Source organism: Leptodactylus fuscus, chromosome 5, assembly GCF_031893055.1.
Source record: "Leptodactylus fuscus isolate aLepFus1 chromosome 5, aLepFus1.hap2, whole genome shotgun sequence".
Classification (NCBI taxonomy): domain Eukaryota; kingdom Metazoa; phylum Chordata; class Amphibia; order Anura; family Leptodactylidae; genus Leptodactylus; species Leptodactylus fuscus.
The window spans coordinates 184,973,527-184,994,801 of record NC_134269.1 but is presented as its reverse complement, the minus strand read 5'-3'; the positions used below and the strand labels follow the sequence as shown (position 1 = coordinate 184,994,801).

The 21,275-nt window shown below is 41.3% G+C and overlaps 1 protein-coding gene across 1 annotated transcript in view; it reads right to left on the bottom strand.

Annotated features, from left to right (window-relative positions):
• Nucleotides 1-14,882, bottom strand: part of FAT2 (FAT atypical cadherin 2) — an 84,744-nt gene extending 69,862 nt beyond the window's left edge. Inside the window, exon 1 of the mRNA XM_075274819.1 lies at nt 14,748-14,882. The gene's annotated coding sequence lies outside the window, so the exon portion shown is untranslated. The remainder of the gene's footprint in view (nt 1-14,747) is intronic.
• Between the last annotated feature and the right edge of the window lie 6,393 nt (nt 14,883-21,275).

The following is a 21,275-nucleotide window of genomic DNA, read 5'->3' as shown; positions in this document are numbered from 1 at the left end:
CAGGCACCGTAAAAGTTATATTAAACTACCCCCCTGTTTTAAAATAAAACCCTAAAACAGAATGTGATAAACTTACCGAAGGTGCACGGTGGGCGGGCATTCAGGGTGCGCCGTTTTCTTCATCCACGCCTCCTCTTCCTCCGATGTCCTCGGGTCCCGTCCTCCTCTGCTTCTACTACGGCTACTGCGCATGCGCCCAGGCCATTTTTTTTAAGCAATGTCAGTTCGCGAGCGCCGGAGGAGGACGGGACCCGAGGACATCAGAGGAAGAAGAGGCGTGGATGAAGAAGACGGCGCACCCTGAATGCCCGCCCAGCGTGCACCGTCGGTAAGTTTATCACATTCTGTTTTAGGGTTTTATTTTAAAACAGGGGGGTAGTTTAATATAGCATTTACGGTGCCTGAATAGCCTTTTTAAAGGCTATTCACGCATATGTGGGGCTCTATCAGCATGATTTTGCTGATAGAGCCCCTCTAAGTGAATGGCTGTTACTAGCCTACTATTCCTCCAATTTAAAGGAGTTATCCAGGTTTAGAAAAAAAAAAATATTTATTTGTCCATGAACTTTGCCTCTTCATGTCTGCATTGAATTGGCTGATGCTGCAGCTGCAGTACCAGGCAAAGCCTATAATCAAGGGTGGTGCTGTTTATCCTGGAAATTCCTTTTACAGGTTGCTATAGAAAGTCTGCCTATGAATAGCATATTTGGAAGGTATTCAGGCTATGGTTTCCTTAGTAATCTGATCTGACTGCTCATCCTTTAAGGTGAAGATCTTTGGTGTGAAACTGAGATTTTTGCACCAGAGTTGTCAGCTGTCAGATATTTCAGTCGTCTCCACCATAAATAAACATGTTTATTTCAATGGGGACAACAGATTTTCTCTTGGAAAAATACAGGATCGGACATGTATAACTCGAACATGCCCATTCTTCCCTCCCACCAATATTTGCTATTGGAGGACAACGGGAAGCCATGTACATACAGTCTCTCTTAGTGCCATATTAATAGTAAGAGATCTCTCTCTCTAATACAATGGCTGGCCTTCAGTTTCTTCATTACTATTATAGTCATGTTCCTTTATAGGTGCTTGGTAGTTTTGTTGTTATAAGGGATGTTCTGCTATGAGCATACACGTGCCTCTCTTGCGTTAGTATATACCCAGTGGCACAATATGCTGTGTCCTTTATTAAATAATATTGTTGGCAGGTAGTCAGTGACACGTACAGACCTGATTCCCAAACACACAAATTAGGAAAGCTGAAATCTCTCTGAAGTCTTGTCGCCACAAGAATGGGCAATCCAAAAGATGTTTATGCCAGGCATCCATGACGGTTCTAAGCCTGGTGTCAGGGTGTCCAGTGCCAGTACGGACATAGCAGGCAGGATGGGACCTGCATTTACTTTACGTTTTGTGGAACTAATATTTTACTAACATCAGGAGACGACGCAGGGCTTATTGTTGTTCCTAGGAACAAAAGCTTAAGGGGGTCCAAAAAGGCCCCTACCCCAAACTAGAAATGCAGAAAATAATACATGATAGTTGGGAAAGGGATGGAGGGAATTAAATTAAATACTGTTTTCATAAACATAGGATGACTGACACCTTTATATGTGTGTATAGAGGAAGATGTCAATCACTGTGTGTGGGCGGGGGAATCAGGACTCTCAGTGTCTCTTCTAGGAGTCCTGTCAGGGTTTACTCAGAAATCCTGTTCCAAATCATATAATCCTACATATCACAGAGCTCAGCTTCTCTCATTTCTCTTATAACACTATATATCACAGAGCTCAGCTTCTCTCCTCTATCATATAACCCTATATATCACAGAGCTCAGCTTCTCTCCTCTACCATATAACCCTATATATCACAGAGCTCAGCTTCTCTCCTCTATCATATAACTCTATATATCACAGAGCTCAGCTTCTCTCCTCTATCATATAACTCTATATATCACAGAGCTCAGCTTCTCTCCTCTATCATATAACTCTACATATCACAGAGCTCAGCTTCTCTCATTTCTCTTATAACACTATATATCACAGAGCTCAGCTTCTCTCCTCTATCATATAACCCTATATATCACAGAGCTCAGCTTCTCTCCTCTACCATATAACCCTATATATCACAGAGCTCAGCTTCTCTCATTTCTCTTATAACACTATATATCACAGAGCTCAGCTTCTCTCCTCTATCATATAACCCTATATATCACAGAGCTCAGCTTCTCTCCTGTATCATATAACCCTATATATCACAGAGCTCAGCTTCTCTCCTCTATCATATAACCCTAGATATCACAGAGCTCAACTTCTCTCCCTGTATCATATAACCCTATATATCACAGAGCTCAGCTTCTCTCCCTTTGTCATATAACCCTATATATCACAGAGCTCAGCTTCTCTCCTATATCATATAACCCTATATATCACAGAGCTCAGCTTCTCTCCTATATCATATAACCCTATATATCACAGAGCTCAGCTTCTCTCCTCTATCATATAAGCCTATATATCACAGAGCTCAGCTTCTCTCCTCTATCATATAACCCTATTTATCACAGAGCTCAGCTTCTCTCCTCTACCATATAATCATATATATCACAGAGCTCAGCTTCTCTCCCTCTATCATATAACCCTATATATCACAGAGCTCAGCTTCTCTCCCTCTATCATATAACGCTATTTATCACAGAGCTCAGCTTCTCTCCTCTATCACAGAGCTCAGCTTCTCTCCTCTATCATATAACCCTATTTATCACAGAGCTCAGCTTCTCTCCTCTACCATATAATCATATATATCACAGAGCTCAGCTTCTCTCCCTCTATCATATAACCCTATATATCACAGAGCTCAGCTTCTCTCCCTCTATCATATAACCCTATTTATCACAGTGCTCAGCTTCTCTCCTCTATCATATAACCCTATTTATCACAGAGCTCATCTTCTCTCCTCTATCATATAACCCTATTTATCACAGAGCTCAGCTTCTCTCCTCTATCATATAACCCTATTTATCACAGAGCTCAGATTCTCTCCTCTATCATATAATCCTATACATCACAGAGCTCAGCTTCTCTCCTCTATCATATAACCCTATTTATCACAGAGCTCAGCTTCTCTCCTCTATCATATAACCCTATATATCACAGAGCACAGCTTCTCTCCCCTATCATATAATCCTATATATCACAGAGCTCAGCTTCTCTCCTCTATCATATAACTCTATATATCACAGAGCTCAGCTTCTCTCCCTCTGTCATATAACTCTATTTATCACAGAGCACAGCTTCTCTCTCTCTTTATCATATAACCCTATATATCACAGAGCTCAGCTTCTCTCCCCTATCATATAACCCTATTTATCACAGAGCTCAGCTTCTCTCCTCTATCATATAACCCTATTTATCACAGAGCTCAGCTTCTCTCCTCTATCATATAACCCTATATATCACAGAGCTCAGCTTCTCTCCCTCTGTCATATAACCCTATTTATCACAGAGCTCAGCCTCTCTCTCTCTCTCTCTCTCTCTCTCTATCATATAACCCTATATATCACAGAGCTCAGCTTCTCTCCCTGTATCATATAACCCTATTTATCACAGAGTTCAGCTTCTCTCCTCTATCATATAACCCTATATATCACAGAGCTCAGCTTCTCTCTCTCTCTATCGTATAGACATATATATAAGAGCTCAGCTTCTCTTCTCTATATAAAGCTACAGTATATATCACAGAGTTTAGCTTCTCTGTGTCTATCATATAACCATATGTTTCACATAACTCAACTTCACTCTCTATCATATAAAGCTTCTATCCAAATATCATTATATATTTATTGGTATTTATTGTTGATTTAGGTTTTAGGAATTGGCTTTAACTTGACACTTTAACATAAAGGACAAGTAATGGCAGAATCAAAAACTTTTTACGCTAATGTATCTTCAGAAATGTACTGGTAAATAGGGTAAACAGGAATGGGTCTATTCTGAGGAACAGTCTAAAGTTTATTCTGCATTTGGTCTTTTTCTTATCAGCAGGATAGGTGTCAGTAGTAGTATTAAGTCATGTTGCAACTCCATAGCAGCACTCCTCAAGAACAGCATCAGTATGCCGACTCTGTGCGCAGATATTGATTGAATTATTTGCTGTTGCTTTGCAATCGTTCTTCATGATCAAGCTAAGGTCATTAAACAGACTAGCCGGACCTGAATTTGTTAAATGAGCTCTGGCCAGCCTCACCTTATCTCCTGTAGGAGGATTTGGTGTTCCCGTCTTCCTTTGATCTCCTACCCTTTGATAATGTTTTCCTAATTTGGGTGGTGTAATTTTGACCAGGAGGGCAGGATTTAACTCATGAACAGCACATGAACAGTCATTCCCTTTAGGGCGTGTGGAATAATGTTTGAGTTGGGGATGGGGCATCTAAAATACTAAATAGGAGGACGAGGAATCCAAATTATCTGATCATCATAACATGCTTGCTCCACTTGTATGGTCCCCAGAAGCCCTGCGCCACATGCGACCACCATAACTGATCAGTGGCCTCAGTGGGACCAGTGAGGAAAGTGAGTGATGTCCCTTTCCAGGGACTGCTGAGGTCAACCATGATCAGTGGTCACATGAGGACAGGGCTTCCAGGGACCATGGCACAGCTCACGACCAAACGGACTATAACGGCGGACAACAGACCACCTGGGACAGGAACGTTTTTTTTTTGTTTTGTTTTTTTACTTATTGTTTTACATCTGCCCTGGGTTCCTCTGTAGTTTGACCAATTCTTGCACCATACAGTTTCAACTTTCATTAACTTTGGCGAACTTCCATGTCACTTTAATAAGGAAATAAGAAGACACTAAACATTCGGCATTAAATAATCCTGTTACAACTTATTTAACCCTTGTTTGTCCCTTGTTTCCACCAGTGGGACATGTTGGCGGACAAGTGAATAGTCTAAGTACACACAGGCCCAGATTTACTATTGTGGTTATGATAAGACATTGGAGTAAATATAGCGCATCTTTGTTGCATCCTTAGCACATCTTTGGGACAACTTGAAGCTTTCTAGTTTTCTAGCTTGGGGAAAAATATTTGGGAATTGTTAAACATGTGGGTGTGGCTTCTCAGAAAAGGGGGTGTAGCTAAAGTGCACCAATATTGTGTTGTAAAATGATGGCTCAAAGTAAGTCAACTATAAAGATGACTAGACTACAGAGTCATAAAATGTGCCAGATTTCCAGTTTTTCTGGATTATTAGTAAATCTTGGCCAATATGTTGCGAATCCCAATCTTGTCTTCATGTAATTGTGAGTTTAACCAGACATAGGGACACATTTAGAGGTTGTGAATGTCACCAAACATATGTCCTGCATTGGAATATTGTGCCTATCTGAAGCCAAGCTCGGATTTAGACTTTACATCTGCATATAGATGAAGAACTGAAGGCTTTGTAGTATAAGATATTCTCCATTGAAGTGGTAAATCTGAAGACAGCTATGATTACCAAGCATTTTGTCATACTAGATGACAGGACCAATGACTAGATAAAGATCACAGAGTTCTGACACATATTACGCTGTAATTGTGAAGGTGCAGGGATCATGACTCAAGTGTCACCTCGTATTTGGGAGAATAAATTGGAGAGGAATGAACCTTACATCAGCTTTGAAATTTCTGAAAGTCATAATATAATCTGACATGGTTTTCTTAAGATCAAGAGCTTTATACTTTATGATCATAGTAGAATTGTGCTGATGTAATGATCTGTATACACAGAGAAGGTGTTTATAGGATATTAGGCCAGATATGATAATTACATTGCAATACAGGTGCAGGCAGATTACCCAGAGGATTGGAAATGTGCTAGGCTTTATTTGGGTGGATACCTATCAGTCAGAAGATACCAATGACATTAAAGGGGTATTCCGGTGATTTAAAGTCCAGTGGACTGGTAGGGATCCGACTGCTGGGACCCTCCCAATGACCCTCCATTTATCCACTCCCAATATGACCATAGGAAATTACCCCAGTTTTGTTTTTTTTTTTACGTGGGAAGGTAACACACCATTAGCACAACTTGCAATAGAGGTAAAATTATTAGAATCGATGTTGGAATGGACACCAGACTACCAGAGTATCCGCCACAATAATAGGCCCCAAAGGTCCATCAGAAGACAAACGTATTTGGAGGTGACTTTGAAGCCAACCACTTGCCACCAGGGTCTATTTCTTTTGGGTTAACTCATTAGAACTGGTTTCTGGTTTATGCTGTGTGTGCAAGCCAAGATTATAGCTCAATTGGACATGCATTTTGTTCCTAATGGATAGAGGCGAGACCTCAGAATTTTTTTGCTGAAGTGCAACCAAGGAACTTCAGGAACTTGCAGTACTTTTCTGTCCTCATGTTTCATGCAGAAACCGAGCGGAAACCGCATGGATCTCATTATAGTCTATGGAGTCCTTTTGGTTTCTTAGGTAACCACTTTAAATGCATATAGGTTTCCGTTTGGGGGGGATCTCCTAAACGGAAACGCGAATGCTGATGTGAACCGGACAAAATTACACAAATTAGTTAAGGAAAGAATGGACCTTTCTATCTCTCTGAACACATATACTAAGACATAGTCTGACCACATACTATGTGACTGTTCTGCCTGATGTGACTACTGGGCAGATAATTGGTCATGAAGGGGCTACTAATGCGCTACTAAGAGATTTATAGCATGTTGTAAGTCAGACCAATTTATATGATCCTTACCTTTTCTCATAGAAAATGATAGACTTATCTCCCTCTTGTTGTGTTGGTTCCACTGCTGGGTCACAAGTACATGACTATTACATTTCTCCTTCAGCGACTTCGGCAGGGAAAATGGTCAACCGATTACAACTATCTACAGCGAAAGCAGCTGTTTGTTGGGAATGTCGGGATTAGGATCTGATCTCTATGTTGCTTTAGGGTCCATTCACACGGAGGAAAATGGCACTTTATTTGGCGCTGAATTTCAGCACTGAAAAAAAGTCTCCCATTGATTTCAATGGGTTCTGCTAGCTTTTTTTTCCGCCAGCAGAAATTTCCTCTAGTGGATAAAAAAAAGCTAGTGACCCCCATTGAAGTTAATGGGAGGCTTTTTTTCAGTGCTGAAAATTCAGCGCCAAATAAAGCGCCATTTTTCTCCGTGTGGATGGACCCTTGTATTGAAGGGGATGTATGAGGTAAGATAATCCTTTAAAAGTGGTCATTCCCATTTAGTCAAAGATGTCCAGGCTTGCTGATATTTGTAGAATTTATCTTGGCTCTAATGTGTATGGGAGCCTCCTCAAAGACTTAAAGAAGTTTTCCCATTTAGGCAAGTTATTCCCTTGCTATACATGATAACTTGCAGATCAGTAAGACCCCCAACCATCAGGAGGACAGGGAGGTTTTCTCCTCTGTTCTGAATGGAGGTGGTCGGGCAACAATAACACCGCTCCATTAACTTTAATGGGACAGCCAGTAGTAACCGAGTGGTATAGTTTGGCTATGTCCAGCACTCCCAATGAAATGAATGAATTGATGTTCACACTACCTGACCACCGCTCCATTCAGAACAGAGGGCAAAACGCCCCTGGTCCTCCTCATGGTTGAGGGGCTCTTTGGTTGGACCCTCACCATTTTGCAAGTTATCCCCCATACTGTAGAAAACGGGATAACATTCTCAGATGGGAAAACCCATTTAAGGGTAGAAACATTCAGCCATGTTGGATTATAACATGTCCAATCCTTTGCTATAAACCCTATCAATGGTTATCAGTCACATAATATGTGCCACCCAACTACAACCATAATGAATGGAATTGTAATTCTACAGTCATGTTTTTGTGATATTTGTAGAGATAAATTTCCTACAACATCTCACAGGCAAACAAAGCCCAGTGCACTTGTAATTATTAGTCGCTAAGTTATCTTACCATTTAAAAATTTTTTTTCCTACAACCATGTCTTAAGTTAGCTATTCACATAAGATATCTGGCCATGCTACACCCCCATACACATGCATGATGGGTCAGCTAAGCTGTGCATGTGTAATGAAGTGGCAGTGCCTCTACAATGAGGGGTGAAGACGCTGTCAGCTCCTCTGATATGGGATTATCTCCCTGAGAACAAAAGGTATGGGCAATTGAAATCCCACATCTGCTATTGGGTAAATTCTAAAGACGCCCATACACATTACATGGGTCAGTCAAGCCAGTTAAAATTGTCAGGATTGGCAGATGCAAATCTAATGTTCCTTTGGAAAAAAATGATTGACAACTAAATGCTAGTAAATATCCAACAGAGGTATAAGACGTCATGGTGGTAAAATTGTGTAGCAAGTAGCCATGACAGTGGCGTGGTATCAGGGGCAGACACAGACAGAAGAAGGGCCCAGTGAAGAACAGAATACGGGTCCTTACCATTAATAGCTCATCCTAGGGCACCACAAGGACATGAGTTATAAAGCCCTATAGTTCAGGCCTTACATGTGGTCTAAAGGACAGGAGGAAGCTATTTTAACTTACAGTGGCTTCTCTACCTACTTGATATATGATATATCCGTATATCCATCCCAAAGTGGATGTCCCCTTTGGAAGTAATGTAATGGTCGCCTTATCGGGTATTACTAATAAAAAAAATATACAATAAGATGGTGATGACTATACTATGACTGTATTTTGGGGGTGAAAGACTTTTAGCTACATTTTAGCAGTACCTTTTCTTTGGTTAAATATTGTTTGCCTTGTTACTACCGGCAGAGAGACTACAGGCTGGAGCAGAGTGGTGGTTACGTCTTGTCAGTTTACTGCTATAGTACAGTGACATGCACCATTTCAGTATAGGGGCAGGGTTGGCTTGTTGAAACCCATGCACCCGACTCCATGGATAACAAAGGAAAACATTTTAAGGGTCCGTTCCCACGATGTGCTGGTTCTGGTCATGGTGCTGATTCTGAAACATAAACTCATGTCAGAGTCAGCGCAGCAAAATAGAATCCCATTGACTTCAATGGGTTCCGTTTAGCGCGTGTAACACATTGAAATAAATGGGAGGCTTTTTAACCCATTGATTTCAATGTGTTACGCGTGCTAAACGGAGCCCATTGAAGTCAATGGGATTCTATGTTGTTGCGCTGACTCTGACATGAGTTTACGTGTCAGAATCAGCGCCGCGTTACATCGTGGGAACGGACACTTAAGATACCATAAATCACTGACATCTCCGAGGTGTTGTAGGGATTCACCAGTACATGTGGTACTTAAAGGACTGAAATTAGAGCCAAAACTGATACACTGTACGCTGAGAACTCATAGACTTGCCACTATAGACTGAGCTCGAAGGAGAATTCCAATTATAGTATATTTTTTTGTTTTCCAATATAAACATGATTTTTTTTTAGAGTCCTTTTCACTATATAAATAGCAGTTCTGGCGTAGATTTCTCTCCAGTCGCACAGGCCCGGCGGGTGGTGCACCTTGTAAGGAGGGATGCGTCTTGTCGTAAATGAGGCGCATCCTCCGCTGGCTCACAGTAAACAGCCAGTCTTCATAAATCTCCACTAACATGGACCATTATCAAGGTATAAGGGGGCTCAGCGCTAAGTCATTGTATAACCAGGGGCCCATGTACTATTCTTGCACCAGTCCAGTCCTTGTGTCCTCCAATGGTAGGAACATAACCTGCGCGTCCCCATAAATGTTGACTTGTTAGCAAAATCCTATTGAAATCGGTGGGATATGTTGACAGAAAGCGAGTGTCTTCAGCCACCTCTATCACTTCTCCTTGTGAAAGTTCTCAATTTCTACCTGTATAAAATATTTCCTTACATCAACAGAGACATATCTAGATTACCTGGGAAAACACAATGATAAAGGGAAGTGCAACACGACACCTCTTATTAGCTGGGCTAATGGAAGAATACACAAGTAAGTACAACACCATGAGCCTCGAGCATCCGGTGTGGAAGAACAAAAGCGCCCATGCCGTCTGTGCTGCCATAGCCTGTGCAGTATTTATTTATTGACTGCATAGCAATTGCTTGCACCAGCCTGTGGGCTCGGAGTTGTCCCCATCAGATAAGTGCCATGTTCACCAGTGAACCGAGAGACAAAACAATTCATAATGAGCGGATTATCTGTAAGGTCTTATTGACATAGGTCAGGGGTAAGAGTTCAGTCCCATCCCAACAAATGCAGCCTGGCATTCAGTTCTATACATCGCCCTCCCCCACATGCTCCAAAGCTCAAGGCTTTTTGTCTTTCCCCCTCTCCTTGAGTATACTTTGGTTTTCCATTGACCATGTTCACACCCCCTACTACTTATTGTCCGCACCTTTTTGTGATGGCGGGGGATGGGTAGGCACTCTTCGCATGTTAGGTAAAATAATGACATTTTAATGACACATTACTCCCGTCAATTAGATCTGCCATATTAATGTGTATGTCCCCTGGTAAAGTACATTGCATTGATGGACTGGAGAGCCCACGGATGCAGCAGAGCCAAACTTGTAACTCAACTCTCTGCAGTTGCAATGGTTGTGCACAATGCAGTAAATCCCCCATTATTCACATTGATTCACTTTCTTCCCCTAGCCTTATATCTAAATTCTATGGCAGAGTAGCTAGATGGCACCCTCTTGCTCCTCTGGTACCTAGCACTTGAGCCACATGCCAGTCATCCTTACCTAAATCTCAAGTTCTATATAAGGGTATGTGCACACAGAGTCTTTTGGCAGCGGATTTTGAAGCTGAATCCACCTACAAATCCGCTGCCAAAACTGGTTCCCATCGACTTCAATGGGAGCTGCTAGCTTCTTTTTTCCGCTAGCGTTTTTTTTTTTTTGGGGGGGGGGGAGCCTAATTCAGAGCAGAATGCCATGCCGATACGGAATGCAAATTCTGCCGTGGGAACATACCCTAAAACCTCACATAACATATTATATCACAAAGTCAGCTCTGCTGTATCTGACTACACAGAATCCATAAAGTGAATGGAGCTTTTCCATCAGAAGTTACAAATGTAATTTTCACTTATTCGCTGTTCAATTACTGATATTGTAATAATTTTTTTATAACATTGTATATTTCCCAAATACTATATAATACAATAGATATTTTATATATGGTAGACTAATAGAGTGGTTGAATATTTTCTTTCTTCATGGAAGAGGAAGTGCTTAATCACTCCCTGGAGAACCCCTTTAAGGGACCCATACACATAGGGGCCAGATGCTATAGCAGTGGACATTCAGTGCACGCAGGCTGCTCATATTACTTGAATAAGAGAGCCTGCACATGCTCCCCAACCACTGGTGTAACTTCCAGCACCCATATGCTGCTGGAACAGCTGATCTGCATGGGGTCTGGGTGTTTGACCCCGACTGATCACATACTGATGACCTATCCTGTGTAGGACTCTGTACACATTAGATAACTGGCCATTTCTGCAACATTTGGTAGCTTTGTCAGACTTCGTTCTTATGTGTTTGGGGGCCTGCACTTTGGGTAGAACTCTTTAGAGGGTTATTACTAGTGTAACAGTATAGACCATGAGGAACATATATAAAAGTGTTACTGGGTAATAACAGTCCCTGCTACCTGCTACACACAATCCACCTTTCCTATCACTCACTACATATATACAGCACTATAGTCACAAATACTGACATTCATGACAAGCTACACGCATAGATGAGTGACATGTCCATTAATATAGGGCATTGTAAACTTTGCCTGCATAGAAAATGACCCCTTGGTGCATTAACTTCTGCAGGCTGACAGAGCAATACTTTACATATCAATGAAGAGAAGTAGTACTGTGCTGCACACAGCGTGAGAAGAGGGAAGGGGGATAAAGAGTCATCTTGCACGTAACAGAAAATTGCTGATTCCCCATTACATGTATTAGACTGTGTTCACATGTTGCAGCTGCACTGGTGCTGAGGTGTGCCCACATTGCAACAAAAACCAAACTGACAGGCAGATCAGCGCAGGTGTCAGAAATACTGGAGCTAAAAGCAGTTTCTTTGTTAATGCTGGCTTGGTTCTCCACCTGAAAGCCAGTTTCACCATATTGTGGGCAAACAGGCTGCATAAACCAGTGTTAACCTCACATGTTGTACTGTGCATTTCATCGAGTGGAGTAGTACTACGCATTACATCGAGGAGAGTAGTACTGTGCATTACATCGTGGAGAGTAGTACTGTGCATTACATCGAGGAGAGTAGTACTGTGCAATCCACCAAGTAGAGTAGTATTGTGCATTACATCAAGTAGAGTAGTACTGTGCATTACATCAAGTAGAGTAGTATTGTGCATTACATCAAGTAGAGTAGTACTGTGCATTACATCAAGTAGAGTAGTACTGTGCAATAGACCAAGTAGAGTAGTACTGTGCATTACATCAAGTAGAATAGTACTGTGCATTACATCAAGTAGAGTAGTACTGTGCATTACATCAAGTAGAGTAGTACTGTGCAATAGACCAAGTAGAGTAGTACTGTGCATTACATCAAGTAGAGTAGTACTGTGCATTACATCAAGTAGAGTAGTACTGTGCATTACATCAAGTAGAGTAGTACTGTGCATTACATCAAGTAGAGTAGTACTGTGCATTACATCAAGTAGAGTAGTACTGTGCAATCCACCAAGTAGAGTAGTACTGTGCATTACATCAAGTAGAGTAGTACTGTGCAATCCACCAAGTAGAGTAGTACTGTGCATTACATCAAGTAGAGTAGTACTGTGCATTACATCAAGTAGAGTAGTACTGTGCATTACATCAAGTAGAGTAGTACTGTGCAATCCACCAAGTAGAGTAGTACTGTGCATTACATCAAGTAGAGTAGTACTGTGCATTACATCGAGGAGAGTAGTACTGTGCATTTCATCGAGTGGCGTAGTACTGTGCATACTATCAAGTGGAGTAGTACTACGCATTACATCGAGGAGAGTAGTACTGTGCAATCCACCAAGTAGAGTAGTACTGTGCATTACATCAAGTAGAGTAGTACTGTGGATTTCATCGAGTACAGTAGTATTGTGCATTACATCGAGGAAAGTAGTACTGTGCAATCCACCAAGTAGAGTAGTACTGTGCATTACATCGTGGAGAGTAGTACTGTGCATACTACCAAGTAGAGTAGTACTGTGGATTACATCGAGTACAGTAGCGCTGTTCATGTTACTACTTTATGTCTTATCTCTTTACTATCACTTTTTTGTTTTTTATTTGACACTTCGGACTCCAGTACAAGGCTTTGGTGGCACACAGAATCCCTGTGGATTCACAATATAGCTCCATAGACATGTGCTCCATGTGGTGCATCGAGGAATAGAGAGCACCTGCATGATATGGTATGTGATGTAGCCTGCCTCCAGATAAAATAGAAAGAGGTCCAGTATTGGCCCATCCAGTGTATCAGAACCACATTGGGGATTAGTACATAGGGCCATAATATGTCCTTGCATATGAGCCCTTGTGGTAAAGGGCAGGAGGCCGGGTTACTGTGGCGTGTGCATATAATATGTAAACTGAGCAGCCTATAAATTTCAACAAACTATAACTCCAACCTTAATGCAATGAAAACCACCAATTATCGAAAGACCCCAAGCACCGATGTCTTCTTCATGGTGTCAGTGTGAACCTAAGAAAACTTCATCAACCTGTATGCTTAGCACATAACTTACAACAGTCCAGCTATCTCTAATACACCAGACATATTCTGGAAACATCTGGCTCCCGGACACTCCAAAGTAATATTTTTAACATTTTCGGTCACCCCTAATTTTGTAGTTTTAAGATTATAAAGCGAGATACTTCACAAACTGTTGATTCACACGTCCTCCATGTTTGATATACCAGCACATCCACCTTACATCTAAGATCAACCATATTTTGCCCGGCAACATTTTTTCCACATGCCATAGCCACATCTCATAGCCATTAGCCAAATTACCAAAGACATTCTTAGACATTCCTACCTTGTTCATCAGCTCCAAGACATGTTCCTCAACTCAAGACACGGTTCCATTACAATGACAACCTAGATCCCAAATGCCTCTAGCAGGTTTGGTCAGTTCCTATATTCCTAATTAATATTTACTTAGGTTCATAGAAAGACTTTCTTCACGTGGAAAAATAGAAGCCGGGATTAACCATGTTGGGAGAACAGATGTTCTACTGATGCGTCTGTCAAAGTCACTTTGCCTTAGTTAAAATCCGACATAGATAGCCAAGTTATACCTACAGGTTCCCTCAGCCACACCAAGCCAGAAGTAGTCACGGTCCTAGCTCCAACTTTAACAGAGGAGCTTCTTAATCTTTGAGGGGTGCTGAAGCCTGAAGCTAAGACTATCCCCAATCCGTCACAATGCCAGTGTTTTGTGTAATGCAGTCATTAAAGTCTTTACTCAAGTTCCTTTTCAATGTTTTTGCATTTCAAGGACAAGCATCCTCCACCTCTGTAGGACTCCCACCAGCGCTCATACTGACCAATTATTTCTCCTTTTCCTTGGGCTTCTCTTACTTATGCCTTCTGGCACGGTCCCATTGTTTTAAGCTTCTCTTTTGTTACCTCTTTGTTCTGCAATACTCTTTTTACTTTTTGACCTAAGTTCCTGTTTTAATCCTTTTGTGTCTTTTTCCACCCGCACTACAGCTAACTCTTTCCTACCCAGACACGTTCTATCAGCAAGGTTACTTTCTGCAAATAATAAGATATTTTCTCACTTACCTTAAGGGGGATTGGCTCTTTTGAGGGTCACTTAGGCCTCGGTAGCCGTAGACTGGGGGTGTCTGACTCCCCTAAGATGCAAGAAAGTCCCCCGCTCCATGTCTCTAGTGAATGGAGTTGTGCCTGCTACAGTAGTAAGAGTGTCCAGGAGTGGAAGCTGAACAGGTAGAAGCACAAGGCTTGCAGGCAGCAGAGGTGTGTCCTGTGAGCCCAGCTCCTGTCAGACAGGCTAGGGTAGAGCAGGAGGAGGAGGAGGGAGTGCTGCTCTCCCCCAAGGTGAGGGATTGTGACAGAGCCAAATCCTAGATCTCTATGCAGATAGTTATATTCACTGCAGCAATTACAGTGGGGGAAGCGTGAGCCATTGTTACAATCTGAGCAAAAAAAGAGAAGAAACTTTTCTAAGGAGGATCGCATTAGGAGTAGCAGTCAGTGTAGTGTGAACATCACCATGTACTGAGGACAGCCTGACACAGTAACTTCATATAACATACTATGCCACTCTACCCATGCAATAGCTGGGCAAGGGCAAAGCTAAGTACATACTGCTGGCGTATATATTACAGCTGGTCTGACTTCACATACACTGTAGAAAAATGGGGTTGAAAGTGCCCATAGTGTTGTGTTTAAGGATGTTTCCAAAGAAATCCATGGACATATTGAAGACGTTTCCAAAGAGATCCATGGACATATTGAAGATGTTTCCAAAGAGATCCATGGACATATTGAAGAGGTTTCCAAAGAGATCCATGGACGTATTGAAGAGGATTCCAAAGAGATCCATGGACATATTGAAGATGTTTCCAAAGAAATCCATGGACATATTGAAGAGGTTTCCAAAGAGATCCATGGACGTATTGAAGAGGATTCCAAAGAGATCCATGGACATATTGAAGAGGATTCCAAAGAGATCCATAGACATATTGAAGATGTTTCCAAAGAGATCCATGGACATATTGAAGAGATTTCCAAAGAGATCCATGGACATATTGAAGAGGTTTCCAAAGAGATCCATGGACATATTGAAGATGTTTCCAAAGAGATCCATGGACATATTGAAGATGTTTCCAAAGAGATCCATGGACATATTGAAGAGGATTCCAAAGAGATCCATGGACATATTGAAGAGGATTCCAAAGAGATTCATGGACATATTGAAGATGTTTCCAAAGAGATCCATGGACATATCTTGTGCATAGTGGACACCAACAGGCCACCATCATGATACAGTGCTGTTACAAATATTTAACCAAACTTCCCACTAAGGACATTGATCAATTATCCTGAGATAATACATTTATTTATTAATAATGAATAAATGATCACTGCTGGGAAACCTATAATATATTTTGGAGTGTAGGAGGAAAGGTATGCACACTGGGAGAACATTCATATATAAACCCAGGACTCCAATGCCTCAAAACGATAGTGTGAACCAATGAGCCATCTTGCTCACTCAGTAAGGCCTGATAGGGGCTATTTTTTTTTTTACCTTCCTCCAGATCAAATGAAGACAATGGGGGAGAGTTGTCAAACAAAAGTCTCTAGAATTCTGGCATAATTTGTGCCAAATAAAACCTGTCAGATTTTAGACACTTTTACGATTTGAGGGTGTGATTTTGCAGGAACTGGTGTGGCTTTGAGGAAAGTGGACTAAGTTGTGCAAAAATGGACAGTAAATTGTCATGCCTTAGCCCTGCTCCCTGCCATCACCTGCCCACACAGATGGCCAAGTCTGCAGGATCTAGTTATCTGCAAATGTGTTTGTGTGCAAAACATCACATGCCATGGTATTATTAACATGGCTGTTCCAGGTACCACACCTAACATCTGAACACTATGACAGTAATAAATGAAACCAAATGAAAATACCTGGTATAACAACTTTTCAAAAAAAAATCTTTTCAGAGATATAGCAACATATATAAATTATGGATGGAGAAGCCATCTGTCACTTGAAATCTGGCCTGGAAAAGGGTGGTCTTCACAAAGATGTGATCTTTTGGAGAGATTTATAGGTATAGTAATAGTACATGGTAGTGACTGTCAATTGAGTTGCGAGTTCGCTGCCCCCAGTAGTGACTTGTGATATTCAAGCTCCCAATTGATCATCAGCTTCAGATACTGCTGTCCATTTATAGCCTCAGGGATATCATAACATTGGTGAAGCTTGGCACCAGGGTCAGAATCACATCACTGCCACTAGGTCCTGGTCTTATAGCCATATTGCACTAATAACTACAGCCAGCCGTTTAAAATGAGTTTACACCATTACAATATCTAATTATACCTCATAGTCTGAAAAACAGAGGTACAGAAGGTTTCACAGCGGCTCAACCTGACCTCCTATAACAACTGTATGTAGAGATCTGTTGTGATTGCCTTTATTTTTGGATATAATAGTTCAGTGACTCATGCAATGCCTTTTGGTGGTAATCTGATGGTGGAACATAGTTTGGTCCATCGCTTCTTTCCGAAGGCCTTATAAAGGCCATTTATCAAATTAGTCTCCGATCCTGGCTTACTAATGATGACATAGTGAGTCCACATCTGTGCTTGCATACTAAATGCTTTCAAATCAATATTGGAGAAGCTCCTACATGATTTATCTCATCTTATGTATAGTCTCTCCTTATGGTAACACAGAGATAAAAATTCACTGTAAATGGAGATACGTGATAGAAGAGTTATGCCCATCTTAGTCTTAGGCTAGGTTTACATCTGCGCTCGGTGAGCGCTCGGGATTCTGTTCCTCATTCAGGCAGTAACTCTGGCAGAGCCCATTATAGTCTATAGGGTCTGTGGCTTTCCGCGGGTGTCCACTTTTTCAGTGGAAACTCAAGCACAGGTATCAACCTTGAGTTGGATTCATCTTATGTTTGTTATCATGCCATAAATTTTGGTCATAGTTGGGTTTCAGTTTTTGTTCAGTCATTCTATCTAATCTCAGGGTTGAGTGTTTGGTCAAATATATCATACAGTATAGTCATACATGATTGAGAAGATCCTACATAATGAAGCCATTCACCTTAGCTGAACATTGGCTAAACTCAAAGATTTTCCAACCATGTAATCTATATTAGGAATATCTCAACTCTCCACTGTTTAGGGAAAAAGGATAAAATATGTTGGATTTTCACATGGCCAGTTCTCCGCGCAAGAGAAAAGCTATGCAAAAAGTATCTGGTAGTGGCGTCTGCCCTTTCGCCCATTGAGGACACATGCATGCTCAGCCAAATGTATATGTGTTTTGGGGGTGGGAATAATAGATTCCAGCTGAAGAAGCATTGGGTAACAGCTATCTAAGGTGTTTGGTCTTCTTTCATTTCGACACTGTACAGATATAACACATTTACTGATAAGACATCATAGAGACATGAAAGAGCAGAGAAATACAATTGTAATATGTGAAGAGCAGGAATTACAACTTAATATTTATGGACAGATTACAATAAATGTCCTGTTCTCACAGGGATTTACAGGACTGTGATATCGGGCTTATGAGAACAACGGTAAGTAGAGATTGGCAAACCAAATCATTAGGAGCCAGGTTCGACCTGAATTTTTTTTTAATGAAATTGAATAAATGGCGATTTGTCTCAGATTAACAAAAATGGTCACCGCCATGTGTCATTGTGTGACATTCTAGCCCCTCCTGACAGCTCTCGGTCAATAGTCAGTGGTATTCGGACACCTTACAATGCTGATGTCATATACTCTATATAAGGTTCTGTAAACATGATCACAAGGCATTTGCATTAATGGTGGAGATAGGGAAGGGTCTGTTATTTATCTTACTGCATCATACACAGCATAGTTCTGAAAAGCTTACAAATTTGCAAGCAAAAGAGATAGAGAATCAAAGTTACAGGAGAATGTAGTTAGATGTAATCAATTACAGGCAATTTAATGATAGAAATAATTAATAGGACTTGTGGGAGTTAGGAAAGAGACCTGTGCTGTTAGAGCCTGACTGCTGCATTCCTGCTCTATTACAAAATTACAGGACAGTTAGCCAAAATTAGCTTATTGGCAATGAAAGGGTTAAGTCCTTTGTGCATCAGAGCAGTTTCATCTGTATAGAGAATAGTGCTTTAATTGTGTTTTAGCCATATATTGATTTTAGCAACAGAGAAACTGATAGGATATCATGTACAGGATAGGGTATTAAAGGGCAAATATGGAAAACTGGGTCTTGATTGGGAAAAGACGAGTAAGTCAATGTCATGCACCTCTGTCGTTGGCTTATCTGCCCTGAGAACACAAGGAAGAGATCAGTCCATCTTTCCACTGACATCTGCTGCGGGGCACCCCCATAAATGTTAGGTGGCCGGCCATTCCCCTTGAAGTCAGCTGGTTTGGATGACATTGATCTGCTATAGCCATCTTACCATCATCATTACGCTTTATACTTGCATGTACTGTATCAGATACAGGCCAGTGTTCTCTTTCCCGTCATCCCCACTACTGGCATGTCTTCATTTCATACGGAAACATACAATCTAATTTTCATGACTACACATTCTTGGTATCATTCACACTAGACAGTCTAATTTAGTGCGGGCACCTCCACAAGAAAGTTGTGATCCAATTAGCACTTCACATACTAAACATTGCTTGACTGATATAGGGACTAGACACAGTGGGAAATATTGTATTAGTACATTCACGTTACTTCACAAGCGGTAATAACCACTGCCACTGCTGAAGGTTTAAACCCTTAAATGCCCACTACATGCTACAGCATAGGAACTAAACTATTCCTGCAAAGTGACATGACAGAACACAAGTCGTGCAACAGAAAGCGGAGTACAGTGGGAGTCTGGGCTGTGTTGGGACCAGAGAAATAGCGGATTAGGGAGACGCGAAGAGCATTTTGTAATGTTAGGGTTTCCATGCTTCGCCATATTAAGTATAACTTTATTCCACTGGAAAACTCCTTTAACCCACATGATAAGGAAAGTTCCCACAACCTCTTCTCTTCTCCCATTGCTTTCCTCACAGTGACAACTGACTGCTGGGTTTTGGCATATAAGCAGCCAGTCAATCATTGGAAAGAGGCAGAGAAGTGAAGCGCGTTGTCATGAATTTACCAGGCTTATAAGCTCAGTGTCTATTGGAATATTTATTGCTTCTAGTAGCCATTCATCACAATGATTTTTTGTAATTTTCTGCCATTACCTAGGTCAGTGTAGTCTGGTGACTGATCTGCTGTCAAGGGGTCAACTTGTTAGGGCAGGTTTACATACTTGAGGTTTGGGGTTTAGAGTTGATCTTGGACCAGAACTTTACAAGGACGACATAAGTATATCCATGTAAATACTCATGTTCTTCAGACACCATCATTGTGTTAAGCTAGAGAGAAGAGTCCTGCTTCAGTTTTGAAACAATGGACACCCAACAGACCCCATTATAATCAATGGGGTCCACCAATGTCTGTCTACAACCGTAAAAACTGCGGTCTGGCTCTCCGTCATTTGGGTTCCCTGGAAGACCCGAACAATGGAAAGCACAACGCTAGTGTGAATCTAGCATGAGTGGCGTGAAGGCCAATGGAGGTACTTACCATATCATGCTCCCTGTTTGTTTCAAGTTATTAGGTACGTCATCATTGTAGCACCAGAAGCCAGGGCTGGTGGCAGCGGACAGGTGGAGGGCTACTTACATAGACCAGTTGGTAGAATAAGAGGTGTTACTTTTTTTTTTTTTTTTTTAAAAAACCATTCCTTGCCCCCAGATAATTTTTGGGGAAGGATGGAAAATCCCATTAAAGAGCTCCTACCTAATTAGATGTATGTTGGCCAAATCTACTGATTTCAGTAGGACTTACCTGCCATGTAATGTTGCTCTACTTTTCCTCTCCTACAAAAATTCTGCATACATACACCGATACCTGTGATCTAGGATGTATAAAATATTTCACATTATAGCATTTTTTTTCAATTAAATAAATGAAACCTTAATTTCTGTATCATGGTTACATCTCTGGCTGATTTGACGTTTTTCTTGATAAGACCGATTGTGCTATCCATGCCTGCACATAAATGTAAAGTTTACAGTAACACTGCATAATAAAGAGTTTACAGATGGCTGATAGACCTAAAGATACAAGCGGCGGCTGGTGTCTGAATGTCTGAGTTGGTGAATGACAGCTCCAGGGCTTGGGAAATGAAGTTTTAGGAAAGGATATACAGTGCTGAGGGAGCTGGTGGCATGCAGCTTTTCTGAGGCTGCAGGCCAATGTACCTGCCTGGGCAGGATTCTTCAGTGTCTATCACAGGCCTTAAACACCTTTCCCCAAAGGTGTCCACAACTCTAGCAGTGGTATGTGACACAAAGTCTATCCCTTACTAGCCCACATATAACAATATCCTTACCCACACCAAAAACATGCTTTGAAACTTAAAAGACGAGATATATATGACCCCCAACCTGCATGACCTGTAAGGGAATTGATAGCAATCTGGAGACATAATGAATTTGGAAGAAGGAAATGCACTTAAATTCTTTTAGAATATATTGTAATCC